The sequence below is a fragment of the Spodoptera frugiperda genome, chromosome 30 (genome assembly GCF_023101765.2).
Source record: "Spodoptera frugiperda isolate SF20-4 chromosome 30, AGI-APGP_CSIRO_Sfru_2.0, whole genome shotgun sequence".
Taxonomy (NCBI): Eukaryota; Metazoa; Arthropoda; class Insecta; order Lepidoptera; family Noctuidae; genus Spodoptera; species Spodoptera frugiperda.
Genome location: NC_064241.1, coordinates 3,854,757 through 3,879,143, shown reverse-complemented (window position 1 = coordinate 3,879,143; position 24,387 = coordinate 3,854,757). Strand labels below are relative to the sequence as shown.

Genomic DNA, 24,387 nt, shown 5'->3' with positions numbered 1-24,387 from the left:
AAGAAAATTTTGCTTTATTTTTAATTAGAAAGGGTTTACAATAAGTACCAACATGCACAAACAAACAGTTCCTTCAGCTATAACATTAGTAAACACATACAAAATATTCTTTGAAGTGGATGATGTCTGTTGATAATGGCGTATACGCATGTGTTTAGCGTCAGTTCTATTAGTCGACCTTTAGACCCGAGCCCGATAACTGCAAGATACAGTCAATAGAAGAGTGTTTTAACTAAAAGTAGGTTACCATGTTATATTCGATGTATTGAGTTATTTATGCATGAAGGGTCTTGAGATGTAAATGTAGAATGAGGTATTTCGGTTGTCCATATAAAAACATGAGTTAATAATGCTTTAGTTTTGAAATGTGAGAGTGTTATTGCTATACCTACCTATTTGATTTTGACTAGGCATTTTTTGAGGGGGGAAAATCATCCAATTACCTACTTCTTTGAGGGGGGAAATCCCAATGCCTTGGGTGAGTCAAGAAGGAATGTCAGACTATTACTGATTAAAATCACCCGATCCTACTACTCCTGCCCTTCGAGCCGAAGCCCCAGTAAACCCATTAGGTAGTCTGCAGCTCCGGAATTCGTGTAAGGCTGGAAGTGTCTTCGTTTGTAAAACGATACCCCATATGAAGAAGCTATAATGTTATACATACATATTTTATTTGATCTTAAACATGTAAACTAATCCTTAGGTACGAAACTTCATAAAATCAAAATACAAAGGACCAAGAAAGATTGAACGATTCAATTTCTACCCTAAATGGTGAAGTATTCCGTCGACGTGGAAACGAAACGAAAAATTAATTATTCCACAAGAAATATGTTCAGAATAAACCTTATCACGTATTCTATTAATACTAGAGAATGTCAATTTTAGCCGCAGTAATTTAATTATACTGGGTCTTCTTTTATTACTCCAGTTACTTCAGAACTTTGTTATTAGACTACCTGCTGGTCAGTAGCTATATAGTTAGACTGTCCATTTGTCCTTTTACCCGACCACGCGATGCAAAGAAACATTTTCTCCAACCTATCTATCAAAAGTGAAGATTATATTGCAAACCTCTTTTTTAGCAATGGACCGAGAAAGGGCTGTTTATATCAAAATGCCTGAAGAAATTGAGGACACCAGAATAGAAAATATTAGGTATAGATGTTGCCGATATCGGTAGCCAGTTCACGATCAACTCAATCCACAAACATATCCATAAGAATAGATAAGAGATATGATATGAACGTTGGTTAACCAAACACAGCCACTACGCAGTTAATAACAAACAAAACCCACAGCCCACATTGCCTACTTTCATTCCCAAATTGAACTTCAAAGAGCCAGTCATTAAAGTTTATTCAAAGACCTGCCAAAACAAAAGAAGTACTCCTGTACCTTTGTACCGAAAGCTTACGTCCAGTTGCGTAATGTAAGCCTAAACATCTGCAAATCATTCCATAATAAAAGTGTACATCAATAGAATGGTTTAGGTGAAGATACAGTGCTTAAACGCAGCGGGTAAACTGAGGACCACGAGTGATTTCATTGCTGTCATTGTTTTTGTATTTTGTAGATAGCATTATAAGTATTTTGTCTTTAATTTCAATAAATAAACCCGACTTTCAATCAAAATCACAACATAATTTCTTTAAACTGTTACTTCAAACAGGACATCAAAATAGAATATCTTTCTCAAATAATTACATTCCGATACAACTTGTAGGCACTTCAAAGAATCAGTATGTACGAGTAAATACAACCAAATTTGTTTGAAGAAAACCAAAGTAACCTTGTCTTTATGCGGCTCAAAGGCTTCCTAACTTACAATAAAACAATATGAGATCTTCATACATTTCCATACGTATTTGCACTGAGCAAATAGGCAATTCAGCTTTATAATAACACAAATGAAAACGGAGCCCTAATTAAAATAATTACAATTTCATAGAACGGGGCTTAGACTTGTGTTGAAATAATTTTGCTCCAAGCTTGAATACTATGTTAAGTTAGTATTAATAAGGTGAGAATATGTTATTTTAAATGTAGTGTTAATTAAGAATCTTACTAAGCTTGTTCTCTATTTGGTTGCCAGGTAATTTCAAATTAAATAGTGCAAGGAATATGCTTGTGCATTAAGTTTGTGAATGTAGGAAGGTAATGTTAACTTTGTTTGGCTGTATAAAAGGAAAACAATGTGATAAATAAAAACGTAAAACTAACTAATTGCGTTTTTCTCAACAATATTACTATTTGGAAGTTACCTAAATAGAGTAAAAACAATTTTATAATAATAAAGAAGAAATAAAACATGAAAACAATAATTTCTAACATTTAGTCCTTTTGCGCAACAAAGGACCAAACTCTAACCCGCTCAGTATACCACTAAAACATAACACTAACACCATAAGCAGTGTGCTTTTCCTTTTTTTAATACTATTACTTTTTACAAGTTAGCTACGTAAGTAAAAAAACATTTTATTAATAATAAAAAAGAAATAAAACATGAAAATAATAATTTCTAACATTTGGTCTTTTTTCGCCACAAAAGACCAAAACCTTGTCCGCTCAGATAACCACTAAAGCAACACCCGAACACCATAAGCAGTTTGCTTTTGTATACCGGTATGCGATACGATCGCCCACTATCAGCTTACAGCAGGCATGTTAGTAAACAATTCTGTTACTACCTTTGTTCTTTCAACCTTCACAGCAAATTAATCCGTAATGCTATCATATTTCTACTCTTAATAGTAGTAACTTGTTTGACAGACATATTTTGTAGTGTGAAGGCTAACACGGTAAGTATTGATGTCAATCTCAGAGACATGTAGGTAAATTCAACAAAGTGATTTTGTGTCTCATATTTTAATTTGAAGCGGCGCATTTATCGTCCCTTTAACCGACTTACTTTTTTTTTAGTATAATTTTTAAATTGTTAGGTTTTTAAAATGCCGTAGACCTTAATTTAAAATAATCAAATTCAATTCAAATTACAAATGATAATAAGCTCAACTTACTATTTGTAAAACTTTTACACTAAACAACGTTACACGATAAAAATGTTTTCGATGAGTACTCATATGAGTATTGAGTATCTACTCATATCTACATATTTTCAACCTACAAAGTAGGGGTCACATCTACAGGAAGATTCCATGCCCACTTTTTCATTGTGTGAAAACTTTTATTTACATTCACTTTGTATTTGAATTATTTCCCATTTGAAAGGTGCTCCTAAGTCAACAAAGTCTCTTTTCCACTTGTTGACCTATGGTTCTTTTATTCAGTTTGACGTAAGCTATAAAGTACCGTATTCTCACTACCTTAAAAACTGTTTAAGGTTGTCATACAATGTGATAAATGTTTGATGGGTTCGTGTTAAACCATCAAATTAGATAAATACTAGTTTTATAAATATTGTTTTTGAAAACTAAAACTCTCTTTGCCAATGTATCATTAAAGGTAATATGAAGCACTTCAAAACGTAAATATTCACCCAAAGAAATCCTTCCATCACTCCACATTTAAAAAAATCGGATTATAGCTAACACGTGTAGCATAAGTACTAAAACTACTAAAGAACTTTTTACCTGTTTCCCAAACCCTACTATATTTCACTCCTACACAAGAACCTTTGATTAACCGCGTTCAAAAAGTTTCAAGTTCAAGTATCAAAGCAACAGAACCCACTTTTCACCACTTGTCCTTAAAGGTTTAATGGGAACTTTGATCCTAATATATCACTGAACTAATACAGAGTACAATGGCCACATGAGATGTCTTGTATTTCAGCTTTATTTTTTCTTTAAGTTGCTACCGTTTCTGGTCCTTGGGTTCTCTTTGTTAATAGTTACAATTATTTTGATTCTAAAGTTCTTAATAATATTAGGAATATTTCAGCTAGACTACTGTTAAAAGTCACTGATGATAGTTCTTCAATATTGAAGAGCATTTTATTGAATCCTATTGAGTTCAATGAAATCGGAAAAACTTTGAAATATATTATGCTCAGTCCGTAATCAGTCAGTCATATTCATATTGTCATATCATATTGAAATTGTCATAAATGGCAATATGATTATATCATTTCAATTTTTTGATTCCGGAATATATCTCATTTTATTTAGAGTAACTCAATATGAGCGAATACAACGTCTCTATTTATCTAGAACCTTCCATCCCTAGATCGCAGCTAAAAGACATTTAGTTGCATGAAGCTTTACGTTTTCCTCATCAATTCTATTCTTTACTCCGGTTCGATACAATTCACAATAAACAGGCTTTATTTAGTGTACCAATAAAGTGTTTTATAGCCACTATTTATTTGGACAGTAGAAATTTATGTCTGTAATACCATCCCCACTTATCAAACGAGAGTAATCGGTGAGTGGCGTCATCTGACACGTTATTAGAAAATACGGAGTGGAAATCCGATATTTTAATGATGAACATGATAGCGTTTTGTAATAAGAAATTGCTTGAAGAGGGTGATGAAGATTGACGTATTGTGGGTGAAAAGTATTTTTTTGGTAAGCGGCCTCAGTTGCGGTATCTTTCCTGAATTTTGCAAGATTGGATACTTGGAGCTTACGTGTATTATCGTAATGAAGTCTCGTACGCGTGTAATAGTATTATGTAATACTATTTTCTTTGGGTAACAGTTTTGTTAGCAATATTATTGGTTTGGTTTGTATCTATTTTTTATAAAAGAAAAACGAATATAAACTTAAAACCCTCAATCAAGTTCTATCGCTACTCCACTTCACGATCCACAGATCCAAATGCTATGTACCTAAAATTATTTTTTCAAGAAAACTATTGAATAATAAAAAATCACCAAAAGCGAAATGTTATATTTTCGAACGAAAACCAATGTTTTACGAAGACGTAGGTAGGTAATCCTAATCATATAGCCAAAAATTCATCGCAAACGACAGGTATTGGAATATTTTATCCTAATCCTAATTGATACAAGGAGAACACATTGGAGCATATAATACCAATTTAATAAGAATCCTTTGAATCGTATGTCGATTCGTTTATTTGGTTTGAAGAGAAATAAGTACCATATAAAAAATGGTGCCCACAGCTAGTGTAGCTTTATCCCTTTGAGTTACATAATTAAAAAGTTTCTTCGACAATGAACATATTATGAAGAATCGATTCTACCGGTCAAACAGTTGCATTTACCTACATGCAAAGAATATTGTGTACATCTGTAAAAGATATACATATAAGAATTGTATCAGTCAAATAATTGTAATATGTATTGTATGCATATTGTAGATGTATTATATTAAATAAATAAAATCCTACATAAATGTAGAAAAAAGTTTTTTTTCATACATTTACGCACAGACGTGACCAAAATATTGTTAAGATATAATAAAGCACGAGGGAATTACTGCGGACTCCGAACGAGTTGATTAACTGATAAAATCGAGTTCATGATTCTATTACTGAGCATCGGTATCGCCGCCGGCAAAGGGCAGGACAGCCTACCGAAATCCGATATCATCTAAATTTAATACTACTTATCGAGGAAATCAAAATACCATTTTTTTTCGTGAAGTTACATTGAATTTAATGTCCTTTTGGTATTACTTAAAGTGTTATTTTTCTTTATTAATTGTTACAAAAACTGAATGGAAAATAAAAATTTTAAACCATCCTTGCTGATTGTATTTTAGCTCACTGCTCATTGTATTTTCTTAATAAAAAGTCTATGGCTGTATTTTAACCCGCAGTATACAATTTCATTATTATAACGTTCAGTAGTATCATCAATTCTCATTATTTTTCCTATAACCTCTAGACGTCTACGAGATCTGCATTCAATGTTGAGTAAGTTAACAGACGTAATGTGTACACACAGAAAACTAAAAAAAAAATTGTTACAACTTACCCCAAAAACAACCCTCACAAACAAAGCCTTAAACTTACATACTGTTAACATCGAAAGTTCGTTCCTATTTCCTTACAGACAATGTACCAACGGTAACACATCAAGCTACACAAACCAGTATAAACTGACCGTGGAATGTGTGGAAGTATCATATAAAGTCAGACCATGATATAATGGATGGTATAGCTCGATGTGTGCGTACAAGGATTTTTCCAAGAGTTGGCATCTCTCCATAATCCATAAAGTGAGTGTAGTAAGTTACTCGCCCTTTGTTTGATTCAACTATCTCGTAGAAAGAGTACAATGCAGGGGTTAAGTAGTAGGAATTGTGTTGGTTCAGTGTGTAGCTAAAATAATGATTGTATTTTTCTGCTAAGTAAGACTGCCTTGTTGGTCGAGTGCCACTGCCTGCACAATTTGATTCCCGAGTCGGGCAAATATTACTGGTCTTTTTTCGGTGTTTTGAAAATTTCTCAGTAGTAGTACGGAGTCTGGAATTGTGACCAGTATATGGCAATAGGCTCATCTCCTTGTGTATGGGACTTATAATACAAATAGTGATAAGTGTGTACACCCACTTTGTACACAGTGTGTAGCGGCATTACGCGTCGTAATGTGTGCCTACCGCTTCGACGATAATAGGCGTAGCGTTGCAATTTTCTGTAGTGTGGTGTAGTGTAAGTGATAGTAGCATTGTGTGAGGGTTGTGAATGAGTTTTGTGCTTTAGTACTTTATACTTAATCCTCCACATAGAACGACAAGCCGCCAGCTGCACCTACTCATAATAGATAAATCCACATAAATTGGAACGTCCACAAAACCTAATAGCTAGATGACAAGAATAATTCAAAGTGTCAAAGGTTTAAAGAGCAGCGCACGGAGCCTTGAAATATCCGGATCATTAAAATAGGATAAAGATGTCGACACGCGACGTTTCCCTATAACGCGGGGTCAGCGTTTGTGTAAAATGTAGGAAATAAAAGTGTCTAAAGAATAAAGTGGGACCGGTGAAGCTCGATTTATTTGTTGACTCCGCTGTTACAAGTGACAAATCCTTTTTGTAATGTCCTATTGACAGTGTTCTTGCTTTATTAACATTGAAAGTTCATGTTTAACATCACTATCACAAATATTTTTGGAAAAGAACCATAACCGTATGATTCCAAAAGAAATAATAAATCGAATAAGAACAAACTATGGCCATGTTTCTAGAAATAATAATTGCCCTAGAAAGTTTATGAGCTCTCTAACAGCTACAAACATTATCCTATGACCCTCATCATACCCTGTCTGTATACAAAATTTCATCACAATCCCTTCGGTAGTTTTAGGGTGATTGACGGACAAACATAAAAACAATCAAAATTTCACATCTATAATATTATGCAATGGTTCTTGTTATTTTCCGGTGACATATATGTTTATTTTCCATAGTAAAGACATTACGAGTTTTACGTAGAACGAAATTTTCTAGGCTTAATTCTCGGGGCTGACAAATTTTTACTCAGTTATAAAGTGTGGTAGTTACAATCCATACACTAATTCAATGAAATTCTAAATTACTTACTACAAGCACTACGTAATAAAAACAAAGTGTAACTAAACAAACTAAACAATTCAGTTGGAGCTAACAGATATTCCACTCGCTACACTAGAGGACAACTATCCTTTAATTAAATTTCATGATAAACATGAATATTCACGTACTAAGCACACAAGGAAACTAAGTAGATCTTACACAAGTTTCCACCATCGGGGCCATACATTACTTTTTACTGCAAACATTTAGCATTTTAGTGGTCCTTTGAGCCGCGTGATTAAGTTAAGTTTCCACATAGGACCAAATAGACAATTTCGTATGAATAATCCTCATACAAATGTTGCTCCATTTGACTATTTTTTTCCACTTTATGACCTTAGAATCCAGTAAATCTTTACGACTAGTCCGGTAAATCCAGAATAAACGCGACCTATAAAACGGATTTTATTAAGCGATTTGCATAATTTTGTCAATTAATTATTTCGGATGGGGCTTTCTATGTTTATTTTACATACAGTATAATTGCGAACGCTCTGCAAATAATAATATAATCATTTTCCTATTTATGACAGTGAATGTGAATTTTAGGAACGCAAATGTTACTTAACTAATGATATTACTATAAATACTTAAATGTTATTACTATAAAAGATTTAGTTTCAATTACTATTAGTTTTAAATAAATGTTACTGGATCATTGGAAAGCTCATTAAAAGATAAAATCTTCTCAATAAACTAAATAATGTATAAGCATTTAGTTTCCAGTTGAATCTCCGGATCAGACCAATTAGCTTATGCAGCATAGCTATTTTAGGAAAGCATATACTCAAACAAACATTTCCGCAAACGCAACAGTTAGCAAATCTTACCGACTAAGTTTCAAACGAGAATAGCCAACGAAGGTTCTAGAACAAACAGCGTGTAAGGAAAACAGAACAGTACCCTTACTACAAGTGGTATCTGTACCCTTACTATGAGTTTGCTTTACGTTGAACGAAAACGAAACGAGCCCACGTTCAGCGCTATGATTGGTTGGTTCATTCACACCGGCCAATCAGAGCGCCGAACGAGCTCTTGTTTCGGAACTCATACTAAGAGTACAGATACCACTTGTAGACACGTCGCATATAAATTACGGTCGGCAAACATAAAACTAGGTACACACTATAAGCTTTTGAATAATTTTCCTCCTAAGAACGTGCGTAGTTCGGCCCAAAAGACCCCAGGACCGCAAACGTACTTTAACCCTACAGTTGCCATGTGATAATTTGAAAAGACAATATTGTTACGCTGTTTACAACTTTGACTATCTTGTTGGTAGAACCTTTAAAGTTCAAGTTCAAGCGTGACTTTCGAAGTTAGTAGTTTTTACTGCTCCCGCCTTGGGTGAGACGTGTGGGAGTGATAATTCTTATTGCGCTTAAAACCATCCCGTACCAATTCCTGAACGAACGCACAGTCGCGGTAACTTGTGACTTTATCCACAACCCTGGTCGAATCGTATCGGTATGGGATTTTATTCCTAGGCTGTGCCTGGTATCCCATGCGTACGGCGCGTCGACTTTCGCGCACGCCTCAAAGAGCTATCAGACCACCACAGATGGGGCCCAGTAGGGCTGATGCCTGATCCGGAGCTGTGGACTACCTAAGGGGTTTACTGGGGCTCCGGCTCGAAAACGGCTGGTGGATTTTAGTCAGTAAAAATCTAACTCTCCCTCACGCCTCCTCTAAGGCGGTAGAGGTGATTGGACAAATTTTCCTCAAAAAAAGGCTGGTATAGATAAAAAGTGGGTGTTCGATTGTATGTGCTCTCTACCTACATCTATGTTATTAAAGGACGTCATGCTATATGATAACCAGATACCTAACCCATTTTCAGAATAAAGAGGTTCTGTAGTATTTCGTTTTATCTTTTGTGTAGAATTTTAGCTGCTGACGTTAAGTGCGGTAGGATTTATTTCTCGCATGTGTTAGTGACGTGTGTAGGAACGCGTTTTTTTACGCATTTATTTAATGTTGAAGTTCTAAATTAGTGTTGTAGCCTACTTTCATCGTTAGATTTAGTTTTATGATGGCTTTTTATACAGTAATTATATTTATTGCTGTTAGCTACTGGAAATATATGTTATGAAGTATCTTTTGAAGATTTGGATATATTAATAATTCTTTCAAACGTACTCAGATATCGTTTGTTTCATCTTTAAGACCACTGCTACTCCTATGGTGCTATATTTTACTATACGGTGTAAAACCATTGGCGGATTTCAGGTTAGTGACTACCCTTAACGACAACATAAAACTTCGTATCATAACCGGGTTTAGCTTTATGCGTTTCCGGAATCTGCAGTTTCAGAATGCTGAAACAATGTATTCTTATACAAAATTTATTAAACAGGACCTGGAGTGACACAAGACAATGACCGATTCCAGACTTGTGCTGTGTTTAAATAAACGGAGCTACATTAATACCAAAATCTTATTCTAGAACAATAATTATTTACTAAAACAAGCTATACCACTGGTTTGCATCACATCACACTAATATTATAAATGGGAATGTTTGTTTGTTTGGATGATCACGCTGAAACTACTACACGGATTTTGATGAAATTTGGTATACAGACAGGGTATGAACTGACTTGGGTGATAGAATACTTTTTATCTTACGGGAACGCGGGCGAAGCCGCTGGCAGAAGCTAGTTTATTATAACTATAAGACATGCTACACATAGATAACGTACTAAGCTAACACATACCTAAATCCTATAAATAAATAGATCAGCCATTCACATCGGTATTGCATCACAAACAATAATATCTATAACAGACGATAACTATAAATTCAAATTCTAAACGCAATAAAACATTTTAAGAGCGGAACTGCATAATAAGTTCGCATCTCTCATAATTTCCATTCGTTCACACTCAATGATAATAAATCATTCAGTTCACTACTGGTCGCGGTTTTGTTTAACTTGCATCGCGTCGTGGCCACGTGTGGAACGATTGAATGATTCATTTCCATTCACTCGGTCAATATAGGAGCTGTTGATGGCTTGGGTTTAATTAGCTTGTTATGAGAAAGACTTTATTTTTACCTTCCTTTTTTTGTTTCAGAACTACTTAAACGTAGAAGGTCAACGTACCTTAACACTAGTATTAGAACTCAAAACGGGCTATTTACAATGTTTTACTATTTCTATGAAATATCGGAAACTCATAGAAATAGAAAAACTGACATGATCACTAACACTAGTGTTATTGACCATGTCAGTTTAAAAACTTATACGTACCTTAACGTCTAACTCAAAGGTACCTAAATAAAGGATTAACATAAGTTTTCTTAATTGTTTGTAGTCTAAAGTATTTAATAGTAACGTTGTCTTTTTTCTATCTATCTAATCTTAAGTAAACATAGTACATCAATAGTTAACATTTGTTTAACAAAGCTAGAAACAATTATTGTCTTTTGTATAAAAAGCCAAGACGTTTCACTCAACAATCTCACTCACAACAGCTCAATCAACAAAAACAATAAACAATCAAGCTATGAATAAAGAAAAAAAATACATCTACATAACTACATAACAGTCTAGTACCAAAATAGAACGATGCTGACCGCTCATGATGAGTGCGTGGGTTTGCACAACAAAGCTAATTATAGGCACACTGCTATACAATACAACCCAAATACCTACGTTTGAATAGGCCTCGTAATTAAGAACAGACAAAAGCTGGAACCTATACGAAATTACATTAAAAATCTCGCTAGCTGTTTCTTACTATGGTTAAATCTACCAAGAAGTGAAAATCATTCAATGACTTCTCCCGCTTTGAGTGAGGCTAGAGAGAGTGTCAGACTCTTACTGACCGAAAAACCACCCCGTTCCTACTCCTGCCCTTCGAGCCGGAGCCCCGGTAAACTAGGTAGGTAGTCCGCAGCTCCGGATCAGGCATCAGCCCTATGGACATGGACCCAATCTGTGGCGGTCTGATGGCCCTTTGAGGCGCGCGCGAAGTTATTAAAACTCGCGCGACGTCGCGCGGCTTCTGTGGCTTGAAACTAGTACAGCTTTTTAATTTATGTGAGTAAGCCGTGATTTTTTTGTCAATTTAGTTCGTACTACCTACCTACTCACGATAGTTATTATAAAACAATTAAACAAATCGATTTATTTATTCAAATGCGGACAGACAGACAAACATATCACGTCAAACTTTTATCTTCTCTTTCACAGCACAGGTTATAAATAGCTTTTAATATTTTAAGTGCTGATTCCGTAAAAAGCCTCTCGTTAAAAGTGCTGTTAAATGAACATTCATCAAAAAAAGCATTTAGTAGCTTTTAAAATTTTTAGATTTGTACATTTTCCATCACAATAAAACTGAAGAAAGCAATTAAAGCGTAATCATTCAGGAACAGACCCTCAGAAAATAATTTTAAACTCTTTTTTTTTACCTTTCAGTTGAAACCTTCCACTTTTTATTGTGAAAAGACCTACCTAGCGATTTTTATGAAGAATTCTTAAGAACTTAATAACTGACTTGGAAGTAGGAGATTGGTTACGTGACTTCTGAACGAGAGAATAAATAGATTTGAAGTCGATTCTCGAAATCACTAGCAATTGACGTAAGAAAAACGAAGATAGTGAACATTAAAGTAAAGATCGGGAAGGCAGTTTTGAATGAAAGTCAAAGCAAATATTACAATATAAAAAAAAAACAAAATGTCTGTCTGTCCATAAGTCCTGTAGTGAAGCTATTTGCTCGTTCCAAATATAGATTCCTATGGAGAAGAACGGGTAAGAAACTCCATAGGTTACTCTTTTTCAATCAAGTTTCAAGTAAATATTTCACATCCCTAAAAGAAGCTCATAATACCTACAGATCTTATCTAAATAAAATGTACCCCTTCCATTTAACTCAGTGTAAGCTTCCACGTTCCGCGTTTAGCGTACTTACTTCCTAATATATGATGTAGCCTACATCATGTAGGTGAGGTACTTATTTTTGGATAAGGGGTCTCGGGTTCATTTCCCGGGTCGGGCAAAGGAATACTGGGCGATTTGCGGTTTTTCGAAATTTTCTCAGTAGTAGCACGGAGTCCGGAATAGTGCCTGGTATATGGCAACAGTCTCACCCCTTCTTTGTTGGGACATAAACGCAGCATTTTAATTTCGTACTATTTTTGACTACAAACTTTACTCACACATCGTTTCCTTTAAAACCAATGCATCTACTCTAGTCATGCTCACGTACTTACTGAGTACGAGACTTCAAATATATTTAAAACTAAGTGCAACAACTTTAGGCCACTCGATCAGTCAAAGTCCAACGGTGTAGTACCGACCTATTTACCTACTTAGGAAAATTCGTAACACATTCGGAATTGGTTTGGACATGTGATTGATTGCTTGCTCGTGAATTTACTAAAGGAATTACACTTTATATAGGTATGTGTGTGTGTATGTCCGTGAGATGTTCATTACTCGGAGCCTTGGTCTGATTAGGTCCTTTTTTTGGTTTCTGCTAAATTTATGTGAAGTTAGATATTAAGATTATTACTGGAGCTGGAATGGGCTGAATGGCTGGCTGAATTATAATCACAATGACTACCTTTTCTCTTAAAAAAGGTAGCGATAGACATCAAATTATGGATACATACATACATAACCTGACGCCTATCTCCCATGGTGGTAGGCAGAGACAAGGGAACGCCAATTCCTACGACTCATACATACAGTCATCAGTCTTTCCGTGCATGCTCGTCGGTTAAGAGTACTTTTAATTTGGCTCTTCTTTAATATATCTCCAATGTCGCCATATGTCCTTCTAGGAAACCCTTTACCCTTATGGTTACTATTGTTTATCAATTTTCCTTAAGATTTACCCCTTACGTTTCATCATTTCTAGTAACCAACTGACAGGTTCCAAAAATAATTTTGCTACAATGAATCACTTCGACAAGAATATATTAGAGAACCAATTCATTTATAGAGTGGAATAGAACCTCATGACAGTTACAGCAAACAATTCGAGATATTATAATATTCTCTCTAATTGTACCTATCTCAATCTTACATAGTAAGTAAATACGATCTAATAATACATTTGTCTGTGCCTACGTCAATATTGAAATTCTATCCACACCAAATAATCTGTCTAAATACGAATTAGGCATTTTGAGTAATAGCTTTAGCTGTAAATCTATTTCTGTAACTATCTATGTGTAACAGACTCATTATAATGATATCATTTATAACTTCAGAATGTCTGGACCGACTTATTTGATTTCTAAATTAAGTTTTACACAAACTACATGAACATTTCTTGGTTACAAACAAAAAGCATGTATCTGACGTAAAATACGTCGAGCGTATCATCGGTTGCACTAACGTATCATCGGTCGAGTGTGAACGGTCAAGTGTTTTTCTATACATTTGTCTGTTTTGGCGTTACGCGACCGACCATACGCGACGCACGTTCCGTCAGATATGAACTCACCCTAAAACGCTTCTCATGCATGAAGGCGTCGGTTCGAAACATACAAAAGTCAAAATACCAAGTTATATGTACATTCTAAGATTATTTAGATACCACTGACTAACGGTGAAGGAAACTTGGGCTTATAATTTTTAGCTGTGTAGCGTCTACATACTATAATACAATTAATTCCGTTCACACTAAGATAACGTACTTGTGCTAAGCATTTACGGCAAATCATCCAGAATGACCTTAGTCAGCTATTCCATGTGAGTTCCTTTGAATACATGGACTGTGAGAGACAATACAAGATAGATAGCCAATATATTATACAGTCATTTGCTTAATTAACTGGAACGGCTACAATGGAAAGCTCTCAGTTATTCAACAGGTGCAATTAGGTGATTACAAATGAGATATATTGTATGTTATAAATGAATATAAGACTTATTGTGAAGATATAAAGTTGATTTTCTTCGAATGTTATAAGTAATGGTATTGCTCCTCTTTTATAGTAAATTTTCTTAGCTCTTCAGCGAAAAATGATATACCATAGAATAAACATTTCTTACGACAAATAAATTCACTTCAGGTCCTGAGTCCATCAAATCGATAGGAATTTGAGAAGCATGCGAACCGTTTACGATGAGATCCTTACAAGAATTCAAATTAAAGCTATCACGTTTCGGCCTAAATTGTGAACTATAAACGTTGAACAAACAAATTGTAATTTCGTTAGAATAAGGATGTATCTATGACCTAGGAGAGATTGGTTGGAATACCGCAGATTGTTTTACTTTTGGCAATTTATTGGGCTAGGATTCTAGCTGGCCTTTTGGTCTCATTTATCTAGAGTCCAAAGTTATTGGGACGAAATCTCAAATCACAGAGTTCAACATAAAAATCTTAAATAGGAAGCACAGCGTTTTGAATTGTACGTGATGTCACAGTAACTTTACTTCTTACGTTCCCGTGGGATAAAAAGTAACCTATGTGTTATTCCAAATTATTCCATAATCTACCTCTGAGTCAAACTTCCAAACTTTCGCGTTTATAATATTAGTAAGATAAGATGACATAGTTTCATGCATAAACTTGTGAACACTAGAACCTACGACTGTCGATCATAAAACCTTGTCAGTTTATACGAGAATCACATCTGAATACGGTATCCTAAGCAACCGTCCGTACTCCACAGGAAAATCTCGTATGACTGCACAAGTCTCGGCTTTACACGTAACAAGCGTTGATCTGAGCATAACTGTGAAATTGGACAAGATGGTGCACTAGTACGGTGCACTCGAAATATCAAATAGAAACTACACACGACACGTCTTTTAGATATACTTTACACACACTCGAACAACGAGGCTCTTTTTTTTGAGGTGGGAATCGCCTTGGGCGCGACAAGAGGGTGTGTCAGACTCTTATTGACTAAAAATACACGTTTACTACTTTTGCTTTTCGACCCGGAGCCCCGCTAGGCAGTCCCGTCGGCAGCAGCCCTACTGGACCCCATCTCTGGTGCTCTGATAGCTCTTTGAGTCGCGCGCGGAATACGACGCGCTACACGCACGGGTTGGTTCTGATCGGGCGCGACCTACCCTTCCTCGCCGTCTGCAAACCCGCACGGTGACCGGAGAATATTAGAAGCTAAAAATAGATTACTTCGACCAAGGTTTCGATCAAAACAAACAAAATATAGGGGAAAGTGGGGTAAACGCGAACGCGGGGTAAACCCGAACCCAATAGTTTTAATATGTTAGAAAGATATAGCCGTATATCACTCGCCGGTAACTCAGAGATCACGCCACCACCAGCGCCAGTCAACGACATGGGAGTCGCGGACGCACGTACTTTTCAAGGTATGTCAATTTTAATATTTTCAATGTTTTCGATGTAAGTTTTTGATAAATTGAACTTAGTGTAGCTTTATTTCTATTGAGAATAGTTATTTAACCTTTACATAGTGGGAAACTTACATACTAAACCATTCAAATGACAGTGACGCATTTGGTAAAAGTTTTAGAACCTAAAATATTTTTTCCATTTTATTTTTTTCGACCCGGTGGGGTAAAGGCGAACGCTGCATGTCGGGTAATCTCGAACGTTCGGCATTACTCCTCTCTCCTTTTTTTGTTAGTTCCCTGTTCATATTTTTTTTCCAACTAGCCACTGGCAAATAGGGTATAGTGTTTTCCAGTCTATGTTTATTTCTTTGTGGCACTAAATTATGTTGTCGGGTGATTTTGATAATGCTAAACATCAAATAAATTGTTTCAGATGCCCCGTAATTATAAAAGAAAAACTGAAACTAAATATAGTTTAGAGGATCTCAAAAAGGCTATAGTCGATCTTCAAACCAAGAAACTCAGCATTGGCAGAGCAGCAAATACTTGTGTTCTAAAAACTACAATTTATCTTAGTAATGTTAGTACGTGATTACCCCACTTGGTGTTCGGCTTTACCCGACATCAGTTGGGTAAAACCGAACACTAAGGGTTTTGTTTTTCGGTCATTTTATTATATTTTATTGAAAAAAAAGATGTTCATTAGTAATACGTTAGCTAGATAAGTAAAGTTTATTATTCAATAATTAAAGAAACTCTGTGATTTGATTCCACTGTTTTATTTATATTTTCCCTTAGGTGTTCGTGTTTCCCCCACTTTCCCCTACCTCTTTCACCTCCAACGAAGCTCAAACATCAATTCACCAAGGAAACAAAACAAAAATCAACTGAAGAGGAAATACTTTCCATATTTTGCAACAATGTACGCAGCTCTCATTACTTCCAAGGCAACAATAGATAAAATACTCACGCATCGGTATTCCCGAGCAACCAGTAATTGGGAACCACTCATTTTACAATAAGAGCATCGAGGCAGCATACTTTTGTTAGAAAACTCATTGTACGTTGTACCCTACCATTATTGATGAAAGGTTATGAAAGGAAATATACGCGAAATATGAGATAATTATCAATCATCACGATTTGTAAGACTAGGTTACCTGGTGGTTACAATGGAGCTGTATGATCTCATGAGTGTTTCTTTACTTTGTTAAGACTTAATCGTCAACTGGCGAGCGCGAATCTCGCGAGCGCGCGCGAGTTGGCACTTTTCGATTTTGCCTACTTTTTTTGTCGTCAACTCGCGCGTCTATATAATTTGATGTTTTAATGTATAGTCAGCTACAAAAACGTTATAACAAATTTAATTTAGTTAGGTACTTACCTACTATAAATGTATAAGAAACTTTATGAAATTTGATTTTTAAAATAAAACAAAATATAAGTACATCGTTTTGAAATCAGTTTATTATAAATCAACAGGACAAAATATAAATTATTAGTAGTATTTCCCTTACTAATTATCAACAATATCACATTGATTTGAGAATTTGGCTTATTATCTTATTATCTAGTATGTAAATTGTAAAAAACTAAGTAAATAAAATAGAAACAACGAAAACACTCCCCTCACATACTCGTATACAAAATTATATGTGAGGAGATTTTCGATAAATCTCATAAATAATTCGAATAAATAATTATTAATCAATCTCTTTTTATTTGACTGTAACATAGGCGCGAGTTGACACAAAAAAAGTAGGTAAAATCAAAAGTGCCAGCGCGCGCTCGCGAGATTCGCGCTCGCCAGTACGATTAAGTCTTTGTTAAAACTCCGAAACAGCTGAAGAGTAAATGGATTATCTACACTGTTGTATGAAAATTGAAACATCATGTACCTACATGATATTTCAATCCACAAATTTCTAATCCATAAAAGGCCAGCAGAGCACTAGTAACGCCCCTGGTGTTTCGGGCGTCCGTGAGCGGCGGCATTGCTTACCATCAGGTGATCCGTCTACTCGTTTACCGGTTTACACAATTAAAAACTATTGCAGAAAAATGAATATCCCACCTGTGAATTGAATATAAGTTAGCAGATCTCACGTCAACGTCACGTCATCCTAACCCTACAATAAACTTTAGTTATTTTAAAATATAGGTACCATTTATTTGAGAAAATCTGACTTCATCGTTCTCTATAATCTTTTCTCCTAAAAATATTAAAGATGCAGAAAGGATGCGGTTAAGAAGAAAACGGTCAAAAGAATGGAAATGTCCAGAAAATATCGAAAAGTAATCTCAGTATGGACAATACAGATAGAACCCATAAGGAAAACAAGAGGACCAGTAAGTAAAATATTTAAAGCGATTCACAAAAAGGTTCTTCTGACAACACAATAGATCCTCATACTCAATGCATAAGTATACGATTTCCATGGGCTCACGGAATCTAATTTGACGAAAACTTTTTTATGGATCAACAAGTCCATATGGTAAAAGTCGTATAAAAGTTTCTTTTTTTTATGATCACAACACCATACAATTAACTGATGATGGTTTCAGTAGTAATTAAAATGCCTTACAGTTGTTTCTTTTCTATTATATTATCGGCTTACTCACGTAACTGTTTGACGATGAACTCGACTAGTTTCAAGCCATGCTAGAGGCTCATATACATGAGCAGCATTCCGCGACAATCGCCGCGTCGTGTGTCGCGGAAACTTATAATAAAATCCTTTCTTTTTCTTTATGGGCCCAGCTTTTTATACATAGGTAAAATAATCAGTAGAGGTAATAACCTCTACCGAAATTTTTCACTATCGATACGATTTTATTGCAACACAGTAACAAAATTAACAAAATCTTTTTCACACAGATAAATAACACTTACTAGTTTATATAAATCTGAAATCCATTGCTGTCCATTTAAACACTCATTTCAAATTAATTAGCTTCGCTATGTCAGATATTAACAACAGCAATGCAATTAAACGTTAATACGAAAATAATACACTACTAAATCGAGTTTAAATCGATTCAAAAATTCTTTTGTTTGGATCAAAAATTAATTAACATTTTCGAACATTGGGATTTGTGGAGATAAATTGATATAATCACATTAAATTTGACATTGGTTTAATGTTTAATGGACAAAACGAGCTTATTATTACATTTCGTTTACTTTTAATCTGAAGCGTTTGATAATGTCATTAATCAGATTAATTAGTTCGCTTTTAGATTAAGAATTGCTGGGATAAACTGTTTGATTGGAGATTAAGATTAAGAACGATGGAATATTTCTATGTAAAGTTTTGTATTAACTGTGTCTAAGCTTATCTATAGTTAGTTCGTGGATTTTATGTAACATTTGCAATCCCTAGATGAATGGCATTTAAATGCTGATAATTTAACTGATATTCGATAAATTTTTTGAAGTTTACCTTCAAAACTAACGTTAATCTCATACATTAACTATTTCTATTCACTCTAAACGTCATTTGTCAATGTGGGGATTTAATATTATAATACGAATATAATTAATTATTAAAAACGCTATACCCCTAACGTAATTGTATAATGTTAGTTATTTTGCGGGAATTGGCAATTGAATATTAAACTTCAAAACAAAAAGGGACAATGTCAGTCCCATAAAACAAAACTAAAGAACAAATAACAGTGACTTTTCACTTTACAAATACAACTAAATAATTTGAAGTAGATTAATAGTGAACATCGAAATCATGCCTATTAGTCATATTTATCGAAGAAACTCAAGCTACAAGAACTTCGTTATAAGTTTATAACTAATTGAATGTACACAATGATAAAATACTTCCAACATAAATTGACATTGAGAAATGATCTAAAGTTATCGGAAAAATACTTTTGTAAAGTCATCCTTTGCGATAAATTTTAAACAAAGTGTATTCTCGAATAGAAATGGAATTTGTTCAATCGATAATAATAATTTTGCCATTTAATCCATAATAGAACATTTTTTGGAAAAACTACGTACTTACCTATACATCAAAATTCTAGAATATGGAGGAAGCAGTAGCGTGCACAACATACATACCCAGGATCAACCAAGTCCAAGTTTATTTTCAATCATGCGATACCTTCTGCCTAACCTACTTTCAATCTCTGTGTACGCCCTTGGGAGGAAGCAGACATCTAAACGTAAACGTAAGTAAACGGTGTAACACTTTTCACCAGCTATGTTATGAGTTCTATACATCCCATACCATAATGATGAGCCTATTGCTATACACCGAATACATTAAATATAACTGAAAACATTTAAAAGGTCGAAAAATCTCTAAACATTTTGACCAGCCTAGGAACAAACCCAAAGATTGTTAACAGACGCTCTTAAAACGACTCGACTAACGACACAGAAGAAATAATTTTCAACAAAAATAAATCTGAACGTGACACAGCTATATGTTACATGCCAGTAAATATCACAGAAGCTGTCAGAACCGTGTGAGTTGACGGTTTTATCCTGTCGTAATTGGCTTTGAGAGTCACTTTAATACTTTAGGTTGTTAAACGCTTCGATGCGATGCACCGATTGTATGAGTGACCGCTGTGACTGGGTACGAATGATTTAAATAGCTCTGGTTTATACAATGTTAGGATTATTACAACAGTAAATACATTTAGCAAATTAACTCTTGAAAATCTTGACAAGGATAAAATACTACAAGATTTTTCTGAATAGATCCATCCATCCAAAAAATTGTTAACATCACATTATTCAGGTTATTTCTATATCACCACATCTGACGACAATAAAGGGAAGAATTAAGAAGGAAGATTTGAAACTCTGAACGAAAATACCTAAATAATAATTGCTTACTCAGAAATTGGAATTACCAATTCTTAATTCTCTAAAAACCGAATATACCGAACGCAAGCACTCTATAAGGTAAAGGTACCATTTATTGGAAACCTGGAACGCTTAATGAGAATAGTACGGGTGGACAACCCAAGTTACCTAACCCGTCGATAAATTCCAAAACGTAGGACCTAATGACAGGGGACCTGAAGGGTTTCTGTTGGTATTTTAAAGGTATTATGGCTTAGACCAGAATGTACCTGGATTATAATGTGTTGACAATATTTTGTTTTTGTTTTAACACTTGGTTGTATGATACCGTTTTAATTATAACTTGTAGAAGTGTTGCCAATTTCTCGAGAACTGAGAGGTCGTGTTAAACCCTCGGGTATATAGCCAAAATAATTTTCTGTAAGTTTCGATTTTCATTTTCCACTATTTGATCAAAAGTATTGTAAAAAAGTAATCTGACAGTTCAAACACGACACCTTTCATTTCATCGATTATTATCATGTTTTGAGTGTCGTGTAATGGTACATTTACTATATTAGAGCATTTCTTTCTACTTCTTCTAAGACTCTTTAAAACTTGTGTATGGAGCCCACGTATTTAGGCTTAGCAGTTTCGCTTGAAGACAAATAAGTTGGTAAGTTCTGAAACTAGTTAAACAATGAAAGTCGCTCACATCCCACTTACTTTTTTTTATATAATATAGCGTGATATTTAAATGTGACTTCAAGTTCAATTTGATTTTAATACGCCTACAATAATTTATTAAAATACAAAAGTAATTTTCTTCAAATAGTGCTTTAAAACACTAAAACTGTTTCTTTCTTGAGTGACACTAATAAGTGTGGGAGAGCCATGCATCAGCACGAATGGCCCGGTTCGACCCGAGTGACACCACGGCCTCACAGAAAACCGATGTGAAACAACGCATGTGGTATATTTCGTAATGTGAGTGAGGTTACAGAAGGCCCAATTAACCCCTTCCCCAACAATCCTTAAATTCATAAACCCCAAAAGGCCGGCAACGCACTTGTAACGCCTCTGGTGTATCGGGGTTTCATAGGCGGCGGCAATTGCTTACTATAAGGTATTCGTCAGGTCGTTTACCAGCTTATACCATAAAAAAAGTTTGAAACATTAAATTACAGCAGTTTTAAAATGTAGCAGTTTTAAAATATATTTCATATTTTTTTCATTATCATCTTCATAAATCATCCTTTCAACGGGTTTTTCTCTACTTATATTATATTAAGTTTAATCTATTTCGCCTTTTAATGTATTTTTTACTAATGTTCAAACGTAAGCCAAAAATAATAAACACAATCTGATGGGCTGATCTCTTTCTTTGAACCTTCTTTTTAAATAAAGCCTTAAAGTGTATTATCATGTTTTATACAAATCTTAATCTGATGGAATTTCAGTAATGCTATACCTACTTAGATGACATGGAATAGCTATCTAAGTACCATATCATATTTTTTTGCAGTTAGTACTGCTGTTTTCAATATACATATTTGGAGGTGACAGTAAGCTCGAGCTGATATTTTTATGTGAAGTAGAATACTACTACCCATACACTCATACTCTTCACAAGGGTGTCATAAGACTGTTTATGGATGTTGGGCCTTCTTTAGTGATTTTAGCTAATCCTGTTTTATTTGCTGCCATCAAGTTACTTAAGTTATCCACTCGTCAATGATATCCTGTCACTTATGCCCTAGAATATAATGTCAATGTAATGGACTGGCATGTTCTAAGAATAAGATTCCCTAAAATAATACATTAAAAGATACTACTTATTTTACTAAGGGATTTCTTATAATGTATCTCAGAGATAGCTTTCTCTAAACTGACCGTACAATTTTAACACATTGAACGCGCTGGTGGTCACCTGTAACTGACGTTAGCGAAGAATTTGCCTTTAACAGTTTTCTATTAGCAGTAAAAGCCTTAACCTTTATAAACACTATCGAAATTACATTTGGTAATATGTATTTAACCGAGTAAAACCAAAGGTCAGTTGGTGTATAAAATATTTTTCTGCCACAGATCTCATTATGAGGACAAAAGTCTAAGACGAGACGGCGCCAAAGGCCATCAGCTCCCTAGATATAATCCTATAGCCTTGTTATTGGGGTTGCAATTATAGTGGCTATGGAATTGAATTATTTCGTATAATATTGCTAGGATCGCTGATTTTTATAAGTGCAATGTTGATACAATTTTCTGTGATTTCATTACTAAAAGTGATCGGGGATTAAAAGCTAAGTAGTTAGCAGTTAAATAACATCTTTGTCATATAATTAACTAAGACACGCAGACGCGGCAAATATATAACATATTGGCTCTTTCATACCTACTTATAGGACTTGTATGAAAAATAAACTGACACTTTTTATTATACTATTATATGATCTTAGAATGTAAATGTTAATAATTCTCTTAAATCAATCTTGCAATTCACAATGGAATATAAGAACTGAAAACATACAAAATAAAACATTCCTTTATTTTAGACCAAAACTAGATCTAAATCTAGATATGTTTACATCTTACATTTAGATAAAAAAAAAAAACAAATATAAACAAGTTATTGTGACAACCCTCAGGACCGAGTGTTTATTTATGCGAACCAAGTTGTTATGAAAATAAAATTCAGATCACAGTCTTGTATAACAAAAAAAAAAAATTCAAGAACAAACTATTACGTAACATTGTACCTTTTTGTGCCAAAAGTCGAGTAAGTAGTCAACTCGGACCACATGCCTACGGCCCATTTGGGACGAGTTGGGGAAATTAAAAATAAATTAAGTTTTTAGTGGTCAACTCGTCCCACTCTTTTTTTTGTATGGATCTTTAAACTTTATCAATGTTTGGTACAGTTAGCAACAAGATTAAAATTATTTTTTTATAGTTTTTTTCTTTACTTTCGTTTTGTTTATAGATTATTTCATATTAAAAAATCCTGACGAAGAAAGAACCTCTTTTTTTTAGTGTCGGTTAAATAATTTATTACCTAATTTTTTTTTAGCAATCGCACAAATTCATGTGTTAACCAAAATTACTAAGAATAGTAAACATGTGTGGCTTAAACAATGGTCATGGCGGTCACTTATGAAGTAAATGATAACATAGATAGAATTAAGTTTTAAATAAAGTAATAGAACTTTATTATTTCCACACTAACCCTTTTGCTACTGACTGTACCTTATCTCATTGTGGTAGTGACGTGGGACGAGTTGACCACTAAAAATATTATTTTATTTTATTTTCTGCAACTCGTCCCAAATGGGCCGTAGGTATGTGGTCCGAGTTGACTACTTACTCCAAAAGTCTATGTTCCAATTTAAAAATTAAGTACTTTTTGATACACCAATTTGAAACTCGTGACAGAAGACACGTGTAACAGGATTTTTAAATATACATATAAAGTAGCTTCGCATCAAGTAAAAAACAAATACTAATTATACAATAAATTCGTATGAGGTGAATCCACAAGGATAACCCGGATCACGGTCACAGGCAGTGGAGGAACACCGCGGTGGTTTTAGCCGGTTAGAGTCCGGCACCTGCACGCTTCCCCGTCGCCCCCACGACCGCGACGTGTGAAGTCCATGAGGATTTCCATCGCTTTACAAAAAAGAAATACAATAAATTCGTACGAGTATTTAATATTAACTAGTGGTCGCCTAGTGGTCGAAATTCGACCATATACGATTTAATTTAAAATACCACTTAACATACGTTCAAGGA

General features: G+C 34.6%; 2 protein-coding genes across 5 annotated transcripts in view; both read right to left on the bottom strand.

The window, feature by feature from the left end:
• The window catches only part of LOC118269616 (angiotensin-converting enzyme), a 220,152-nt gene that overhangs the window by 107,341 nt on the left and 88,424 nt on the right, over nucleotides 1–24,387 (bottom strand). The gene's annotated exons all lie outside the window — the stretch shown is intronic.
• LOC126912847 (uncharacterized) overlaps nucleotides 18,392–24,387 on the bottom strand; it is a 78,525-nt gene continuing 72,529 nt past the window's right edge. The window contains exon 3 of the mRNA XM_050707145.1: nucleotides 18,392–18,408. The gene's annotated coding sequence lies outside the window, so the exon portion shown is untranslated. The remainder of the gene's footprint in view (nucleotides 18,409–24,387) is intronic.